Consider the following 21033-nt stretch of genomic DNA (forward strand, 5'->3'; position numbering starts at 1 on the left):
GACTATAACTTGGTGGTTTGATTTGTTTGTTCCATGTAAGGACTTCAATTTCTTAAGGCGAGGCAAAAATTTAATAATAGCCAAATAGTGGTTTAAATACATCTTATCCTCTTATATTGCCATTTTGTTCTCATGAATGTGTATGTATGTCTGAGTGTGTCTCTGTGTGTATGTGTGTGTGTGCTTGTATGTGTGTATATATTTATGCCTGCATGTATATCTCTGTGTGTGCCTGCGACAATGTGTATCTGTGGGTGTTTCCGTTTGTCTGTGTATCTGTGTGTGTGCCTGCATGTGTGTATCTGTGTGAGTGTGTCTGTGTGTGTTTGTGTGATTGCGTGTGTGTATGTGTGTGTGTGCGTATCTGCGTGTGTGTGCATATGAAGACCAGAGGTTGACATCAAGTGTCTTCCTTGGTCACTGTATACCATATACATTAAACAAAGGCATCTTTCTGGACATGGAGCTTAATGGTTAGGTTAGTCTACCTAGTTATTTTGCCCTAAGCATCTAAGGATTTCCTGTCTTGCCTTCAAGCCCAAGGATTACAGTCATACTACACATCCTCCTGGTTTTTCTCTGGGTTTCTGGGTTCCTAACTGATTTTCACAGTTGTACATAGTTTGTTACCCACTGAGCCATCTTCCAGGCTCCAAGTTAACTGCGTAAACATTGGGAAAACCTATGAATGTAGCCAGTAAATGTATTATTCAGAAAATACTGAATAGTCCTAGCTTTCTGACAATGACAATGAAGAAATATTTTAATATTAATTAATCAACTTAAAGCAGAGTTGATTTCCTGCATCACTTCTCATATTCAAAACCTCTAAAAGTTAGGTGAGAAATAAAAATTGATCATAACATTGAGTAGGAAGATAAGATTCTATTTTATAGAACATATTCTAAGCATAAGTATAAGGAAAGATCTCAAGCCTTCATGTGCACATAAGCACAGGTTATAACTAATTGTCCCTCTCTTTGCCAGTATGGCTTCCCAAAATGAAAGGTTAACAAGTACAAAACAGAGATGTAAGCAACTGTTTCTCTGATGTCCTTTGTGGTGTGCTGTTCATTTCCATGTGTGCACCTCATTCTAGATTTGTGCCAACTCTTCTGCGATTTCTTTTGGCTCATGTAGTTAGCAGATAAAAGAAAAAAATAAGTTTTTTAAAAAGTGACAGTATCCCAGTTTGCTGAGTCTTCCTGAGTTGGCAACATAACTTGCTCTAAAAGTCCTTCCAAGGTCCCCACTTTACAATAGAGAAAGCTGGGATGGGTTCAGATCTCAGCTAAGGCCCTGTAATACAATGAGTGTCACATTTTTCACTCTCTTTCCTCTCATCTGCTTTTCTCTTTGTTCTTTCCTTCAGAAAAAAAGAATGATATCCTGGAGTTTAAAATGCAGAAACAGTTTTTTTTTTATTTATTTATTTATTTATTTATTTATTTATTTATTTAAGATTTCTGTCTCCTCCTCGCCACTGCCTCCCATTTTCCCTCCCCCTCCCCCTCCCCCAATTAACTTCCCCTCCTTCATCAGCCCGAAGAGCAGTCAGGGTTCAGTTTCTTTTAACACTGTCTTATTTAGGGTTTTTATTGCTGTGATCACAGCAACTCTTAGAAAGGAAAACATGTAAGTGAGGTGGAAGTTTACAGTTTCAGAGCTCTGGCACATTATCATCATGCTGAGAGCATGACAGTTGGGAGGATGGCAGCGTGTAGGCAGACATGGGGCTGGAGAAGAAGTTGAAATCCCTACATCTGGATTCACAAGCAACAGGAAGCGGTCTGTCTCACCAAGTGAAGCAGTAGCATAGGAGACTTCAAAGTCCACTCCCACAGTGACACACTTCTTCTAACAAGGCCACACCCACTCCAATAAAGCCACACCTCCCATCAGTTTCACTCCCTTTGGGGGCTATTTTCTTCCAATCACCACAAATACCAATACCATCTTCATGTTGTTTTAAATTTTATCTTTAACTGACACATAGATCTATTTATGGGCCACAGTGTGGCAACTCAGCAAACTAATAGTGTATAGAGACAAAAAGGATCAGATCAGGGAAATTGCTTTAAACATTTCTTTAAAAGTGATCTGTGTGCATGTGTGTGTAAGGTTCAATGCTGTAGAATATTCCTGTTGTCCACTGTGAAGAATTGTTGCACTCAGTGTTAATAAAGAGTTAACTGGCCAATAACTAGATGTTAAATGAGTCTTTGGGATAAAAAGAACCCAGGGAAGAAGGAGCAGAGTCACCAGTCAGATGCAGAGGAAATAGGAGATGAACATGCCATGCTAAAAAAAAAAAGAAGAAGAAAAGAAAAGAGTTAGTGCCACATGGTAGACTGTAGGTAAGTATTATGGGCTCATTTAAATTGTAAGAGCTAGTTAGTAAGAAGCCTAAGTTATTGGCCATCAGCCAAGCATTTGTAATTAATAATAAATCTCTGAGTGGTTATTTGGGAGCCATCTGGCAGTACAGATCTGAGTGCTGGGACAAATAAAGGCCACCTACAGCTCAAAGTCTCCTTTTCTAGGCTTTGCGAATCATAAAATTATCTTCGTGTTAAATTCAGTTATTGCACAGTAGTATAGAATATTAGTTATCCTCATATCCTGTAACACCCACATACTCAACAATTTCCTTGCTCTCTCCCATCTATGCTGCTTCTCTCCCCCCTCTCACACACTTCGAGGTCTCACTAGCTCCTTGCATAGCATCACTTCTATGAACTCAACTTTCAACTTCCTCATCTAGGGGAAAGTGTTACTATTTGCATTTCTTGATACCCCTGAATGAGAGGTTACATTTTCAAGGTTGACTGCCCATTTAGTCTACTCTTTAATCAAAACTGACCACAAAATTTACAGAAATGCAACTCTGACTTGGAAGTGGATTTCTTCCTTTTCTCATGTAGAATAAACACATTCGATAATTCAGTAAGATAGTAAGCACATAGTGAACACAACTTTATAATGCAGATGGATCTTCCTACATGCTCAAAGCAATAGTAATACTTCCCTTATCATGGAAATGAACCCAGATGATTGCTTTCAATAATGCCTAGTTTGAACAAAGGTCAACCTGCTTCAGGCACAAAGGAATATCTAAGTGCATGGTGGGTGATACTCAAAATGACTCAGCTTTCATGTGTGTGTTTCTTTCTCATAGTTTAAATAGCAAACAAAGAAAATCTACAGTTGGCATAGTCTTCAGATCTAGATGTCCTATTCTCAGCCTGACTTTATGTACCAAAGAAACACTTCACCATCATCTAATGTTTTGATTAAGGTACTCGATAAGAGAATGTTTTCTCTACAAAACAACCTAATGCAATTTAATTGTGAATTGAAATTGAAGCATAATTCACTGTTTCAAAAGTGCTCATGATTGTTTAATTGTATTTTAGTACGCATTGCTCTTTTAAGGCAACACTGCCCTCCTTAGTGCCTCTAGAAAGAGGAAGGGCAATTTAAATGCAAAATGTCTCTTTTTTTTTCCAAAGAAGGTGTAAACCTATGAATGCATCATTGCACATGTGGATGAGCCTTTCATAAAAATGGAAAGTGAGTAATGAGATACGTCTACTTATCCAGTATGACTGCTTATGAAGTTCTGATAGGCGCTTTCCCCTATGATTAAGTAATACTCAACAGTTCTTTTGCCAGAAATATTTTAATTTAATTGATGAATTTTATTTGATAATAATTATTTTATATTTCACAAACCCAGATATTATTCTTGTTATTTAAATAACGGAATAAAACTATCCTCTTGTCGTTTTAGTCTTTACTTCAACAAAGAACTAATTTGGAAAATGGCAATGCCTCCCAAACACCTGGATGTGACATGGATTTAACAGTGTATTTTGAATATTGTCATCCCCAAATTTATTTATCACTTGAGGTAAGAAATATGCTTAATATTTTACACAGAGTATGCCAATATTGTGACATTTGCGCTACTTTAAATACAGAAGTTTGTGTACATGCTTGACTCCTGAAAAATGGTTATATCAGTGTCCACTAGGGAGAGCTGCCTTACAGCGCACCACAAAACCACTTGTGGCAAGTCCTACCACCTCCAAATAGTAATAGTAATGGAAAAACAGCAGTACTAACAAGGCTTCCCAAGAAATCAGAAGTTGAAGAACACCTTCCAATAACCAGGGTATTTATGTGATTTCCAAATAATAAAACTACATAATTATGAATTTGGGGGTTTTCTATTGCTTCTCTACTGAATGAGCATTATTAAAACTGATTTTATTGTCTAATTCATTACCTTGTTTGGGCCAAGTACAGGTAACTTTATAATAATATTCTTGGTTATGCAATAAATACTCCGCACATTATATTGACTAATGCAAAAAGCTGAGTTAGGAGAAAAGTAAAGATTTATATAAAGGCTTATGAAGGTAATGTGTTGCTTCTAAACAGTAAAGATTATTAATGAGATAATAGCTGGAAGGGCCAAATAGTTTTCATTGTGGTGCAAAGTCAATAAACTGTTCCACACTTTTAAGAAAGGAGTATATAATTTAAAGATTATGCTATATTTCTAATACAAGTTGGCAATTTTAATCACTATACTTTGGGGAAGTACTTGTATTGGATTTTTAGATGAGTTTGCCGATCATTTTAGTCTTGTTTGAAAGGGAGAACATATAGAAAGATCATTGAAGCTATCTAAATTTTCCAGCATATATATATATATATATATATATATATATATGTGTGTGTGTGTGTGTGTGTGTGTGTGTGTGTGTGTGTATACACACACATATATATATATATAGACTTAGCTTTGATAACTAGATGCTTAAAATATATGCTCACTAATTCTATATTACTCCCTCTTCTAGATTATACATTTTTAAGAAAAATTACAGCTTCTTAGGATTTAAAATGACTTTGTTTGAATATAATTGGCCTCAGTTACATATGCCTGTTGGTTATTGTAGAAAATTAACTAATTCTTTTTTTCTTTCATTCCCTCTGATTTTATTTACTTTCCATATCATTTAACTTTAGCTCTAGCCTGACAATTTTTTCTTTCTATTTTGCAAGCAAGTTTAAAAAGAAATGTTATTAAATAAAGGAATTCCATAAATATTGGTGGAAAGTTATAAATAGGTTGTCTTTGGTATTTGTCAACATAGAGTTCTTTCAATTAAAATATTTCCTGGCTACCACAGCGTGGAGGCTGCGGAAATTGGCTCCACATCCAGCTGGCTGATTCAGTAAGAAATCAGCTGGCCTCAATTTAGACTTCTTTTCTTTTAAAGCAGTGCCAAATTGAGGATTAGTACATTGTGGAGAGGGGGGCGGGCAGCCCCACCCCTGATCGGCCATTCTTCATTCCCTAGAATGGGCTTGCCTTCTCAGCCCCAGCTGTGCCCTGAATTAATCGACACGGGGAGCTTCTCTATCTACACAGTTTTCAACACGCTCATCAGGTCCTGTGCCACTTCTGACAAAAACAAAATGTAGCTCTGACAATTCTAACCCTGGAGATTTCCCTCAGACTCTGAATATAAACATGCGCACCCTAAATGCCCACATACAGACAGAGTGCTTCAACTGCAGAGTGGGTAAACAGTCAACAGTTTCGTCAAAACTCAGGGAAAGTGAGTGAGAGCAACAAATCAGAGCTTTTATTAAACAACCCGTCCCTCTTGGGAAATGGGTGTGATTGTACTTCTAAGATGGTCTTTCCAAAAAAAGCACATGAGAATAATTGAGTTGGAAAACAGTGTGAGAAAGGACACTCTCACCAGCGCCTTCTACAAAAGGTTTACCAATTTACTAGAGCTTTCTTTGCAGGATAGTTTCAACCAAATCACCCAAGCTAAGAGAGAGTACACTAAGGTTATTGTCTACAGTTGATATGATCTTGAGCCTATGACCAAATTAAGTGAGTTTATGGTTATTTTGTTCTTATATAAATACAAATGGTCACACATATACATTATATTTTGTATCATTGTTCTTATTACGCTGAGCTTAGTATTTACATAGTCTTTACTTCTTAAGTACAACTGAAGAAAGTACCTAAGAAAGTGATTTGGGGTTCTGATCTCACTCAAATTGAGCCAGTGCACAACGTTGTTTAAGTTTCTGATCAGATCATCTGTCTATATCTACAACCACTATCCACAGGTCAGACATGAAATTTGCGTCTTGTTTCATAATTGCATACCAAAGATATTGTGTTGCCTTTTTGTTAAGAATACTGTAAAAGTAAAGAAAGATTATTTAAAAAAAAAAGAGGTTCAACAGAGAGCATCTTTATTAAACATATTGTCCTGATAGCTTTTAATCTGATTTATAATTGGGAAGTGAATAAAACATATACAGTGAATCAAGTTCTTGATGAGTTATCCTAGGTAACTCTGTAGCAATCTTGCTAGTGAAACAATAGTCTGACAAAAATTTGTAATATCAAAGCTATGCATAATTGTTTATAAATGCTATGTGGTCTGTTGTTGTTTGTGCTTTTAGTTTTAATACATTTCATTACATTTATTTCTTAGTAAAAACCTGTATCTTACCACACCCCAGGTCTAAGGTTAATACCATAGCTCTCTCTAAGTATATCTCAGTCACTGAAAAGTGTTTTGGTTTTCCACGCTTCTTTTCGATTTCCCTAAGTTTTTGAAATTAGACCACAATATTATCAAAAAATATATAAAATATGTATTCTGAAAAACTCTAACAAACATAAGACTGCTATTTGTAAATTCTACTTAATGTATTGACCTAAATCAGAATCATATTAAGATTTTTGAAATGTACAGTGAGTCACATTGTTGATTTATATTATACTGTTAGGTTCTGCTTTAAATTTTAGGTAAAAATGAAAATTTAAATCAAAGAATTGGCTTGCAAATGTTAAAAAGAACCTGGCATAAAAAAACATACCTGCTTTTTTCTCTCCACAAAGGTGAATTTTAAAAATCAGTATTAAATTTGTGTGTCCAGAGAAAAACTAAAACAATAGCAAGAAGCAAACAGGAAAATAAATGTATTTCCGGAACAAAAGGCAATTTAGATTCCAATTGCTTTTGTAGAGATGAAATGGTTTCTGGAGCCAGATTAACAGTAGGAAAAACTCATTTGGACCCTGTGCCACTGTTGCTGTATTAGAATGCTGTTGGATCCCACAGGAAAACAAAGGGAAGTGCTTTTCATTTCTGGGCACTGTGTTTGAAAGTGTCCAAGAATTGTGGGTGGAAACCAGAGTGACATCAATGGTCATAAAAATGTGACCTTCTTCTTGATAGAAAAAGAAACAAATACAAGTTTTCCACTGCACCTGGCATTTGGACATAAAGGAAGTATGTAGGGACAACCTGCTCATTTACAATGGGTCTTAAGTATTGTTTTCAAATATTTCTGATGTTTATACTTTTGAGTCACCATAGTCTAGTTTAGGAGCAGACAAAAATCCATGAAAACAATACTGGGTGTTTTCTGCTTTGCAGCTTCAGGGAAAGGCAGTGTGGGTACATTGGGCAAACTGTTCTTGTTTAGTGGCAGTGGGCTCCTCGTGCCTGTCAACACAGAAAACTAACGGGGCTTCATAAACTCATTGGTGACTCTCTCTCTCTCTCTGCCTGAAGCTGGAACTTCCCCTTGGGATAAGATGACTGGTTAATTTCGGAGTCATCTAATGTCTAAAATCTACCTCTTACATACAGCTCTGTGAAGGGAGGGATCAAAGGGCTGCCCCTAATTCTGTCCTTTGTAGGACACCTTCCTCCCTTTCTCTTCTGCCATACTCATAGGCTTCTATTAATACTCCTGCTGGTTTTTGTTCAAGCTTAGTTCTAAAACACAAAGACCCCAAAATGGGGGAATGTGTCTAACTTTGTATGTATTGGCATTATTAGAACTACGGTTTTATCAAATCACAGGTAGAATAATATATTGATTATATTATAAAATGAATGTGCTTATTCTCTTTGAATGTGGTGCTCCCTGAGGAAATTAATAATACTGTTGCTATACAGCAAGAGATTGGGTGAATTCTTATTTTCTGTGATTGTGCTTTTCATTGGCATCAACCTATTTTTATTCTTCTGACTTCCTAGTTAGAATAGGAATTAGTTAATGAAATTAAGAACTGGTTACTTTTAGGAAAGTTCTTTTAGCAGGGGAATATATAATCGAGAGAATACAAATCCCTGTCTCTTCGTCTCTGACTCTTGTTGCTCTACTTTTACTCCTCGAGATTGCTGCCTACATTGGTTCATGAGGGCAGAGGGTGCAAAGTGAGGAATAGGGTTAGAACAACTGTGGGTAAGATGGAGACAGCCCTCCCTCCCGGAGACAGATTTCAGTGAATCAGCTCAATTCTATTACGGAGTATAAGAAATATATAGGATAGGGGAGTCTGGGGACAAACCCTAATTTGTACTAAGTGGCACACTCTTTTCATAAGGCTTTGTATGTGGCAGTAGGGTCCTACAGGACAGCTCTTAGCACAAGTCTTCGCAGCAGGGATCTGTGCCAAGGGTCAAGCTAAAGATAAATCAGACAGCTGGCTTAGAGACAGCTTTCAGAAAAGATTATTCCTCGGGCACAGGGACATTTTCCAGATAAGGGTAGGTAGAGGCAGGAAGCTTTTGCTGTGGTGGGAGAGAGTTTCCATGTTTGGGGAAAATTTTCTAGGCCATGAGAGACTTCAATCTCAACCAACCAGCAATGCCTTCCAACAAACTCTCATTTTTTGAGACCAAATTTCATGTCTCATGTAGCCCAGAGCTTTCCTTAAGCTCTTGATTTCCCTGTCTGTTCCTGTCAAGTTCTAAGATTATATATGTGTGCACCACTGTAACTGAGGTACTTATTTTGTTTTTAGTTAGGAAATTTTTCTATTATGATTCTTTCCTTATCTTTGAAATAAAAGAAAAATTGTATTTAGAATTTTCCTGGACTTTGCATGCACAACACACAGACAAATCATACCAATATATTTATACACTCGTAACTTTATATGTAATTTATAAAATACCGTTTTCATGAATTTTAGATTTAGTTATTTGACTTTTTCTATTGAATCCCGGGTCTCTGTTGTAACAGTAATCCTTTATTCTTGATTAGCACATATTTTTATAGAGGGAATAAATAGCAAAGCCCCTTTCTGAAAGGAATTCATGTAGCACCTATATAATTATCGATAAAAGTGATCATATGACTCCACTTCTTGCTTATATAAGGCTGATAGGAGTTTTCGTCTTCAGTAAGGAAAATTGGTTTTAATTTCATTCTTGCAAGTAAAACAAGAGATCACCACTTAATTTATTAGAATATAATATAAGTTTTAATAGAGGCTCATAGTGACCTTTCATCAAAGTATTTAATTTGGTTGGCATGAAATGTTCGGCTGTGTGCAGCTCAATTGTAATGGTCAACATGACACAACCTACAACCTGCTGAAAAGAAAATTATCAGAGAGAAATAGTCTAGATCAGGTGTGACCACAGACATGTCTAGGGGACATGTTATACAGATTGTTGGCTGATATAGGGAGACCAAGACCATTATGGACAATACCAGTCTCTAATAGGATGATCCCCAACTCTACATGAGAAGTGAATGTTGTAATAGGAGTGGCGGGGCTGCATCCCCAGCACCCCAGCTGCTGCTAGCTTATGCCCCAAAATAACGACACACAAATTGTATTCACTTAAACACTGCTTGGCCCATTAGCTCTAGCCCTTACTGGCTAATTCTGATATCCCGATCAACCCATCTCTAATAAACTGTGTAGCACCGGTTTTACCGGGAAAGATTCAGCATGTCTGACCTGGCGGCTTGCTTCATCGCGTATGTCTGCCCAGGAGAGTGGAGCATGAGCTCTGCTCCAGAGAGCAGAGCTGCCGAGTCTGAGCTCACTTCCTCTTCCTCCCAGCATTCTGTTCTGTTTACTCCTCCCACCTATGTTTTAACCTATGAGGCCAAGCAGTTTCTTTATTACTTAACCAATGAAATGAACAGATTGATATATGACACTCCCACATCAAGTGAAAACTAGCTGAGAGCAAGCAGGACTGTGGAACCCTCTCTTGGTTATTAGATTTGGCTGTGGTGAGATGAGCTGCTTGCGTTCCTGTTTTGATTTCTTCAAAATCCTGAACTGTAGTCTTGAGTTGTAATCCAAACAAACCAATATTTTCCCTATGTTGTTTTCTGTTGGAATATATTTTTTTGGATTTATATTGAGCATCTTTTATGTCATGCTCCACCCAGGTTTTTTTGAGCAAGGTCTCTGACTGAACCTGAAGCTCATTGTTTCAGTTAGAATGGCTGAAGAGGGAGCTTTCGGGATCCAACAGTCTCTGTCCACTTTCCACCCACGGTCTTCAGATTGCAGATTGGCTGCTGCATTCAGCTGATCGCATGTGTGCTGGAAACCACACTCACGCTCTTGTGCTTTCACACCAAGCTCCTTGACAAGTATGTCAAGTACCCAGTCCTGAGACTGCTTTTTAAAAGCAACTATACATCAGATATTCCATTTAAAGCTGAACCAAGTTCACAAGCTATGGAGACATTAATATACTCTATTCTTTTTAATACTTTATACTTTAATTTTGGCCGAATGCTTTTGATGACACAGATACTAAAAATTTACTTGTTTTGAAATTAAGATATGCAGGTATAAAGTTCTAGTTAAAAACTATATTTCATTTCAGACCATCTAGATTAACATTCTAATGCTTTTTAATAATGTGTGGTATCACACAGATTTGCAAATCTTTCTCAATTCTATTATTACTTACATAAAAGTATTTTGATTGCTTACGTATTACTTACATAAAAGTATTTTGATTGAAAAGCCAAACCTTTTTCACTCTGTAAAACATTTTTTAATGCTCAGTTATGATAGTAAATATTAGAAAAAGATCCACAAATAAATGACACCAATGCAGTGTAAAAAACAGCTCACACAAAGGGCTTTTAGATTCCTTTTATTTAACTCTATTCTTTATATTAGTAACTCTTGAAAAATAGTAGTAAAGAGTATTTTTAAATTAGCATTTTACTTTTAAATTGACATTGAATAAAATTAGTAAAAACCAAACTCATGAATTTTGTCTTCATAATATTACATTGTAATAAAGGAAAGGCGATATGAATGAATAAGCATGAAAACTGATAGTATTATATTTTATAGACTTTAATTTCTATTCAATATCTCTTATACCATATTTTATACCACAATATCTTTTAAATAAATCTTACTGAAATAAAGAACTAGAAAATAGTTTTAGTTACAAATCAAATGACAAGATATTATTAGTACTAAATTTTTTATTTCCATGCATTTAAGCATAAACATTCATTATTTCTAAGTACATGCATTGTATTTTATCTCTTTTCTTCCTTTAACCTCTCATGAAGCAAGATAAGCATTGCTCACTAGCAATTCAAACATTTCTGCCCTTTTCTGACACCAATTGTTTACTTTCAGATCTTTCCATCTCTTACTTTGACAACACAAGCAACGCCTCTCTATCTGGAGATTATATTGGTTTTCACCACCAATCTGAGCATCCTTTAATATGTCTTTGTGGTAAGGTCTTAATAAAACAAGAATTTGCAAGTTAATTCTTGTAGTCATCTGTATAGACTATATTTTTAATGTAATTCTCTATGCACTTTCCAATTTACAGAAAATTACTAATTAACTGATTATTACTATTAAAGAGCAAAGTTGGTTATTCAACTGAGAAAATGTCTCTTTTATCCAGTAAAGACTCAGGGATGTCATTCCATTTCCATCTCTCAGTCCCCTGACTTGAGTACTACTAAAATTAATTTTCTTAGTTAAACCTTCTGTTTTCATAGTGCCACATTTCTTTTTCCTCCTGAGGACTCAGTAAGAAAAAATGTACCACTGAGGACAATGGCATCAGGACGAGTCCTGGCCCCAGAGTTTTTAAACAGCTATGTACAGAAGAAATAAGAATTCTCAGCTTCAAAGGATCAAAGTGTAAGGTGGAAACCTTCTAACAAGTTCTAAAGTAAACAAATTTTAGATTGGGAAAGAAAATGAAAAATTGACCTTGTGGGAGGCAAGGGAAGGGAGGATTGACTGTCCAATATTAGCGTGAGATTTGTTTGTTTAAATAGCTTATTATATTTGCATTTTGATGACTCTTGTTTCCACACTCTGCTTCCCTAACACTTTCTCTCAAATAAGAAACTGTGTTTTCCTGCACGTCTACACTAATGATTCCTCACTCAGCAAGGCTTGCACTTATTAAAGCTTTTTTATTGCCACTTTGCTTAAAGAGGTGTTTGAACTCTAGCAGGTAGGCAAATCCAGAGGGGGAATTCATTTGAAAGTATTCATAATGGAACAGAGAGATGAAAAAGGAAATTATTGCTGTGGACTACATTTTCTTCTGATCTTTGCAGATACATCAGATTTCTGCTCTTTAACTCGGGAATATGAAAAGAATCTTCTCTTGGGTCCAAATAGCTAACAGTCTAAGAAATGTACTCCCATTAATCATTGTGTGAATATAAAAATTAAGTTGGTAGTAACAGATGAGATTTTTCAAATGTAGACTCATTCTTTCTCTTCAATAGGAAAATAGTACAAATAGGATACATGGCACTAGTACAAACCTACTATATGATATTCTGAGAAGTGTTTCAAGTTTTCTATAATAAGGTTATTTTTAGTAATTATTTTTCTTGAAAAGTTTGTAGTTTCTGAATTCTCTCATGTTTTCTTATTTTATAAAAGTCAAATGATGAAAATGGCAATGGGCATAGGGTATTGTTGATTGGATTTCCTTGTTAGAAATATTTTTCCATCCAAGCCTCTGAGTTCCTTCCCAATTGACAGCACGAAATCTTTATCAGCTTTAGAAATGATGTTAAGTCTTAAACTTTGAAATATGCAGTGATCATTTCAACCCTCAAAGCTGTATCAGCAGTAGAAGATTTGAACCTCAAATTTTCTTTTAGGTACACAACTTCTTTAGTTTTCAACATTCATCAGCATTTATTACATGCCTGCTTTAAATGGCAAAATATGGCAGAATTTTCAAATGAGTTAAGTATGTAGGAAACCTCATAGGAACATTGATAATATGAATTTGTGCACAGCGTGACAAGGTTCCAATTATAGAAAGAAGAAAATACAGAAAGGTACTGGTGGAGAGGCAATGAAAGGGAACTATTCCCAGGATCATTGGCAGAGTGCACAGCAGATGGAAGATGAGTATTCAGTGAGAAATTCACAGGGAAGAAGCCCGAGAATATGCTCCTGGTTCAGAAATCATGAACTCTCTTTTTGACCAATAAGGTGAATAGGCATGTGACATCGAAGCAAATAGTGCAAAATGAGAACAACTTGGCAAAATTTTTTATGTATTGTCATGTTATTATTATAAAGCTTACACAGTACTCCATTTTATTTATTACTTTAATCAGTTAGTTAACTTTATTGTTAAAATCAGCTAGGATGGGAAATAAAAATCATTTATTATTATAAAAAATATTTCATATTTCTCATTGTTTAATGTAAGTGGGAAAAGGATTCCTTTCCATTTCAACAGGCTTTCACCTGCTTCTTATTTTATCAAATATGATTATACTTTTATGGAATGGAAGTTATTAAATTGGAAAATTTTAATGCCTAAATGTGGAAAAAAGTAGGTGGAATCGTGTAAGACCACACAGCTTTTAAATATCCAGTGTATGCAAGGAATTTTTCAAATACATAACTATTGATTGGGATTTGCTATGAAACTCATGCTAATGTGATCTGACTTTCTTTTTAGAACTGAGCAGTAGGCTAATATTCATAAATATCTTTGATTCTTTGAATCAGAAAACAAGACCATTTGGCAAAAAATGGTTCTGTCTCAAAAAACTAAATACCTTTGCTTCTTATACTTGAGTATTGCTTGCCCTTAGTTTCAGTTAAAGTGGTTAAGTTTTGTAAACCAAGTTAGAGGCTAGTATTTCCTGGTATAGGACAATTGTCTGTAATCTGTCAATTATATTTTACATAAACGCAAATTGTCCAGTAGCCAGGCAGGAAGTATAGGCAGGACAACCAGACAGGAAGTAGAGGCAGGTCAACAAGAACACGAGAATTCTGGGAAGAGGATGCAGTCCTGATCCAGCCACAAAAGAAGCAAGATGTGACTGCCACGCTGAATAAGGTACCGAACCAAGTAGCTAACACAGACAAGAATAATGTGCTAATATAAGTTATAAGAGTTAATAAGAAGCCGAGCTAGTGGGCCAATCAGTTTATTATTAATGTAGTCCTCTGTGTGATTTCTTTGGGACTTAATAACTGCAGGTGCAGGGCAGGACAGAAAACCTCAGTCAGCAATTTCCTACTTTTACTCTTCTTCAAAGAGGTTCACTTTATCCCTACTCACCACTACCTTTCACTTTGACTTTAATTCTAACTTCTCTCAGGTAGCAGTCAGGGTAGATATAAACTCTTACATAAACTCAAGACTTCAGATTCTACAATAAATCTCTAGATACTCTCATCTAAGCTTTACTCCCCACATCTAAGATCTCTTGAAATCCTGGATGATACTAATCATTTTCATTTCTGTAATTGTGAGCATTTACTTAACAATTATTTCTCGAAACTTCCTCCAGTATCATTATGCTGTGTTCACCTTCAAAAAGATGCCTTAAGTATTTTTAAAATAAGAATCTTACCTCACCATGAGCGCAAAAATCTCCATTATCTAAATATCATTCAGAACTTTTCTCTTTTGTAGAACCACCGCAAACAGACCTCAATCATGTGTACATTAAATCCTTAATTAAGTCTGCATTTGCAACTCTCTAGATAAATGTGAAGCACATAGAAACTTTTCAGTAAATATATAGTGATTTCATGAGAGGAAAGGGTAAAGAAAGGGAAGGAGGAAGTGAGAAAAATATAGAGAAAGAGAACAGCAGTTCTTACTATACTTTTTTTAAAATGTTATTTTAGAGAGTACATATTTGTTTCTTTTCACATTCTGTCTACTCAGTGTATTCTGAATATATAAATTTAGGTCAACCTGGAGAATTAAAATCATAAATTAAATGTACAATAAGGTATATGATATAGTAATTGTAACAACAACAACAAAAAACCTAATGTTTGGTTGGTCAAAGTGTCCATTCCATAAAATGTACCTCCATTTTCTAAGAGTAATCTAAGAATTGCATACATATTATCACTAACTAAATGTTACATTGTTTATGATTCCTCTTTCAAATTAATAGCAAATTTTATTTATTTATTCAACAAAGAGTAAAATTCTCACTGAAGAATATTTCCCTATTTTAATCAGCAGAAAGAATTCAGGAAATCAGATCTCCAGACTTGTCTGCAATGGTTCTGAGAGCACAGTTACTATTTTGGTAAAGTGGAGCTTTACAAAGCCCATGAGTGGCTGGCCCTTCCAGACTGTTGCATCTGGAATGCCTGTGATGCTCCAGGAGACTTGTCAGTCATGTCATTCTTGTGACTATTAAAAAACGCTGTATTGAGGTCAAGGAAAATGGTCGCATTGTGATGATTTGTTTGTTCTCTAATGGGTACCTCCATCCTCAAAAATATATTCCATCTAAAAATGATGTCATCAGAAAATCTTTTCATCATGATAGAAAGGATGAAATATATGATAACACACTTAGTAGTTTCATGTTTCTAAAGACAATAATTATTATTTGGGCATTAATTTTGTACCATTGATTTTTTTTCTTTTTACTGTTGCCCTTGCCAGTAGACCTTAAATCCAGGCTTCGATTTCTTTTGCATTAACTCTCCTCAAATACAATGATTACCATTTAACTTGGTGGTTACATAATCCTAGTGAAATTTTAATGTGGACATTTTGCATTAACTTTCTTCCCTTTAACAACAACAAAAAAAGGAAAAGGTGGCCCCCAAATAAATGAAACTCAATTTCACGGCACATTATCTCTTTCAATTCTTTCCTCGCAGCTTTCATTTTCATTAAAATCACAGACAACCATAAATTAATAATTACTTCAGGTTGACTAAATGCAGGCCGTACTATTTAGTTCTTGCTTTCCTACAGTGGCCCTTCTTGTTCACGCTGGAAAAAAATGTTAATTTAGATAATGTGGTTTGCCCTTTGTCTTATCGCTCCCTTTTGCAGTTTCACTGATCTATAATGGTCTGTTCTTATTAGATAGTATTAACTTTATCCCTTGTTCAATCAAGCTTCACACTTTGCTTGGAAGATAACTATTGCTAACTCTCAATTGAAACGAGCCATTATCTATCTATCTTTTATATTTCAATTCTTCCCAAACTCTTTCTGTGTTTACTAACTTACTTGTGATTCCAGGCGTACATAAAAATGCATTTTCCCTCTACTTAACGTGTGTGGAGAGGCCCTTAAAAGGCAAATCGAAGTAGGTGCACAAAGGTCTAACCCTGTAAAATTGTGAAAGTTAAAGATTAACTGTTACTTTACACTTGAAAAGAGTCTAGCACCAATTGACTCAAAGAAAGGAGCAGCAACTAAACATTCAGGCCTACTCTTCCTCTTGTTTCTCTAATATTTGAGAATTCCATTCAGCTTTAAGACAAGTTATTGTGTTGTTTCCTTAAACCCTACTTCCTTAGACAGCTTTTTAAGATATGCATCTATTTTTATAGACGTTCCAGAGGGAAAGCAGTTACACAATCAGACATTAGTACACTGAGAACAATAAAGTCAGATCCTGCTGGCTAAAACACAAGTTAACAGTTTAGTCTCTGGAAACACTACTAATTGACACTGCTTTCACTTCCTTAAGTTTAGAGAAAACTAGTGGTTGTTTTGAACTAAGTAGAATTCTCTCCACACATTAGAATGCATACTACAGTGATAATTTCGCATAAATAAGTTTGACTTGGACTACAGAAAAATTACCTTGATAAAAAAACCTATATTTATCATTTTATTTCATTTCTTTGGAAAACGTCCATAATTCAATTAAGGATGTGACCGAGTGATCTTACTTTTACTCAAAGTATGTGACTTACACCAGAGGAATAATGAGCTCTGTGGAATCCTTAAGTAAATATTTCCACTTTCTGCTTTGTGGGATAAAATGTCCTGATTATAACAACTCTCTTTTTTCCTTAAAATTATGACAAATCATGTCATTTCTCTCATCCAAAATGTACAAGCCAAGCACGTTATGATTAGAAAATTCTATATTCATTTCTTCTCAGTTAATAAAAAAAATAGAACTTTAACAAGTAAACTTGATTAGTTATGAGGAAGGTGAATCAGTCAGTAAGTATATTTTGACTCTAATGCACATTATGGCAAATTTAAAACATGGTATTTTTAACTATTCATATGTGGAGTTGTTTATTTGTATAATTGTTCATATGTATAATTGCCTCAAATTCTGCACTTTATACTGATGTTTTTGAATTTTATTAAAATATGATTTCACTATTTGATTTTTCCAATGGCATTTCCTTAACTTGGATGAATCACATAAGACATGTTTACTAATGATTACACCTTCAAATTTTCCATGTGTACTAAAAACATAGCTGCCCTGAGCTCCATAATATGAAAAATCCCAAAGGAAGCATTTGAAATGAACTCAAACAATACAATAGTTTGGAATTGATCTGGGAATCTCATTTCCCTCTTTGTACCATAGCTCAACTCTGTTTGCTATAAATATTATGAAACAACTTTGCACGTATTAACATCTTTCAGTGCTCCAGCAAATAACTGGCCTAATGAAGCAAATTTATTTCACAGACATCTTATTTTAACCCTTACATTCTGAATATTTTATTGGTACAAAGGGATATTCAAATATGTAATACTCGTGATTTAAATTTTTTATGCTTTTTAAAAACCTTAAAAGAAATAAATAAGTACTGTACAGTTTCATCACAATTGGCAACTTTATTAAAAAGAATGGTACATTAGAACAATAGTACATCTGTCATTTTCATTTTAGTTTTAGACTAAACATTAAACCCTTTAAATAGGCCTCTTCTACAATATACAAAGATTATTCTTAGCAATTTCTATTTTGTGGGAAAATATATTTTCAGTTCTAATGTAGGGCATTCACTTCAATATCAAAAGAGAAATTTGAAATGTATTTTGCTTAGCAAATACTTTATTAACTGTTTATTTAAATGCTTTGTGATATGTCATAGTGCCTATTTGGTTTTCAAAACAAATTACAAGTAGAATTTGATTTTATTTCTATTAACGACTGAGAAAACAGAAAGAATATTCCTGTATCATCCTATAAAGTCTAATTGTGTAGAAAACAGCTTATAATTTTTAGAAAAGATGTCACAAGAAGGTTTGCTACTGGCAATAGTACGTTGTGGCTAATGCTACTGACATTCAAATTGTTGCCTTAACATTTATGAAAAAGCAGTGATCAAAACGGAAACACTTGGGACTGTGTAGGATTTCTTGTGCCCTGTGCATAGAAAGAAAATATTTGGCCACTCAGTCAAGAGACATCAACTTTGCTGAGGATCATAATCCATTCTGATGCCCTAACAAAGCAGGAAGGAGTAATGAAGATAGTTCTTGGGATAAACTGAACTTTCTTTCAAGTCACATACTCGTAATAGATCCTAGAAAATGGACAGATCATGAAGGATTTTTTACTCAGGGAATTCATAATAATCTATTGACATGGTTTAAATAGTGGAAAATCTTTCTTCAAGCTTCCAAATGATTGAAATAACAAAGTAAATATGTCTTTTTTCTTTCCTTCATTCTTTTCTTCCTCCCTTTCCTTCACTCTTATTTTCCATCCTTCCTTTTCTTTTTTTCTTTATCTCTCCCTCCCTCCCTTTCTTCCTCCCTCCCTTCCTTTTTTTCTTTCTTCCTTCCTTTCTTGTTTTATTGAAAATAGGTTATTCTCTCATGCAATACATCCTGACCACAGTTTCCCTTCCCTATACTCCTTTGAGCCCATCAGCTTCCCCTCTCCATCAGATCCACTCCTCCTTCTTTCCTCTTCAGAAAAGAGCAGGACTCCAAGAGATGATATTCAAACAAACAAACAAACACAAGTTACAGCAAGACAAGACAAAAGCCCTCTTATGGAGACTGGACAAGACAAACCGATTGTAAGAAAGAAGTTCCAAGAGCAGGCAAAAAAAGTCAGAGACAATATCCACTCCCACTGTAAGGAGTCCCGCAAAACACCAAGCTAACAACATAATGTATATGCAGTGTAGACTCATGCAGGCTCGCTATTTGTTGCTTCAGTCTCTGTGACCTTATTTGAGCTCTGCTTAGTTGATTTGGTGGACCATGTTCACCTGGTGTTCTCCCTCCGCTCTAACTCCTACAATCTTTCCTCCGTGTCTTCAGCTGAGTTCTTGATCTCCTTGAAGAGGAAACTGATGGAGACCTCCAAGTTTGACTCTCTCTCTATATAAATCTTGCAGAGGGTCTTTACACTGGCTCCTGTCAGCTGCTGGAGGAAGCCTCTTGAAGATGACTGAGAAGCATAGCTGAATATCATAGGGAATCATTTCATTGATTTTTTTTCATCTTTGCCAGTTGTGTTTGCTTCTACTCTATATCTCTGGGATATCTGGATTCCTGTTACTCTCCTTCCAGGCGATGTAGGACATAGACTCTCTCTCAGACCGTGGGCCTCATTGGTTGACCACTCTGTCAAGTTCTGTGGGACCAGGGCCCCAGCACATATTGCAGTCAGAAGAGATTGTAGGTAGAGGGTTTTGTAACTGGGTTGGTGTCCAGATTTCTCTTTTGGTAGATTGCAGAGTACCTTCCCGCACTAAAAAGATTTGACATAGTGTTGAAGGCCCCTTACGGGTACCATTCTGACCTCTCTACATTCAGTGAGAAGTCTGGGAGTTATCCTCAGCTATGGAGTCATGCTATCAGTTTACAGAGGATGAATTGTGTCCTAACATCATCCTGGGTTCTTTAAGGATGTCCTTGCTACACCATCCACCTTCTGAACCCTGGCCAACAGCTCAACAGAACTCAACCCAGTCCCACCACTGGCTACAAAAGATAACTATTTCAGACTCTGTACCCTCCATTACTAGGAGTCCTCACTAGGGTCACCCTCAAAGATTGCAGGAAGCATCCACTGCCCCAGGTTTCCACATTATCCCATAAATCCCCCCACCCAATTCCATCTGTCTTTCCCTGAATTCTTTCCCTCCACCCCATCCATAATCCTTCCCTCTCTTATCCCTATTGTCCCCCAGTATACTCACAAAATTATTCTAAAGAAAATTTGTCTTAAAAATTATGAATGTGCAGTGATTCTAAAAAGCATTTAGTATATTACCAGTAGGCAATATATATTGTAAGGTTTGGGAGATTAAAAAAAATCATATGGGCATAGTTGAGGATTGAGCTTGTTAGTAAAATGCATGCCTAGCAAATGAAAGGTTCTGAGTTCTGAGTTTAATTCCTAGCTCTTAAAGAAAAACAACAACAACAACAAAAAACCACGGGCACAACTCTATGGAGAAGAAAAGTAGAAATGCGCTGAGAGGAATCTATTTCCGGAGATAATATGTGATATCACTGGCCTTTGCAGGGGGGAAGTGATAAAAATACTTAGAAAACTCAGACTCAGTGGTTACATTTTTCTCAGAATGTCATAAATTCTGATGTACTAAAGATCATTATAGCCACATGTCTGGGACATTGATAGAAAAAAAAAAGTGAGACTTGACACTATATAAATAACCAATACTCTTCAGAATGATTAACATGTATGCCTACAGTCAATACTGCTGGCAAAAATATCCCAAAATATCAAGAATATTGATTGAAAATAATAAAAATTAATACACAGCAATAACTTGTGAAAGTCATTATTTTGTTTAATTTCTATGTCCTATCTGATTTTATTCATATATTGATTAGCAGGTATGAAAATTTTCTCTTATTTTTAACAGATTAAGGAATACATGCTTGACATTATAAAATAGCTCTTACTTAATATAGTTCTGAAAATGAAAGA

Source organism: Microtus pennsylvanicus, chromosome 15 (genome assembly GCF_037038515.1).
Source record: "Microtus pennsylvanicus isolate mMicPen1 chromosome 15, mMicPen1.hap1, whole genome shotgun sequence".
In the NCBI taxonomy this organism is placed as follows: Eukaryota; Metazoa; Chordata; class Mammalia; order Rodentia; family Cricetidae; genus Microtus; species Microtus pennsylvanicus.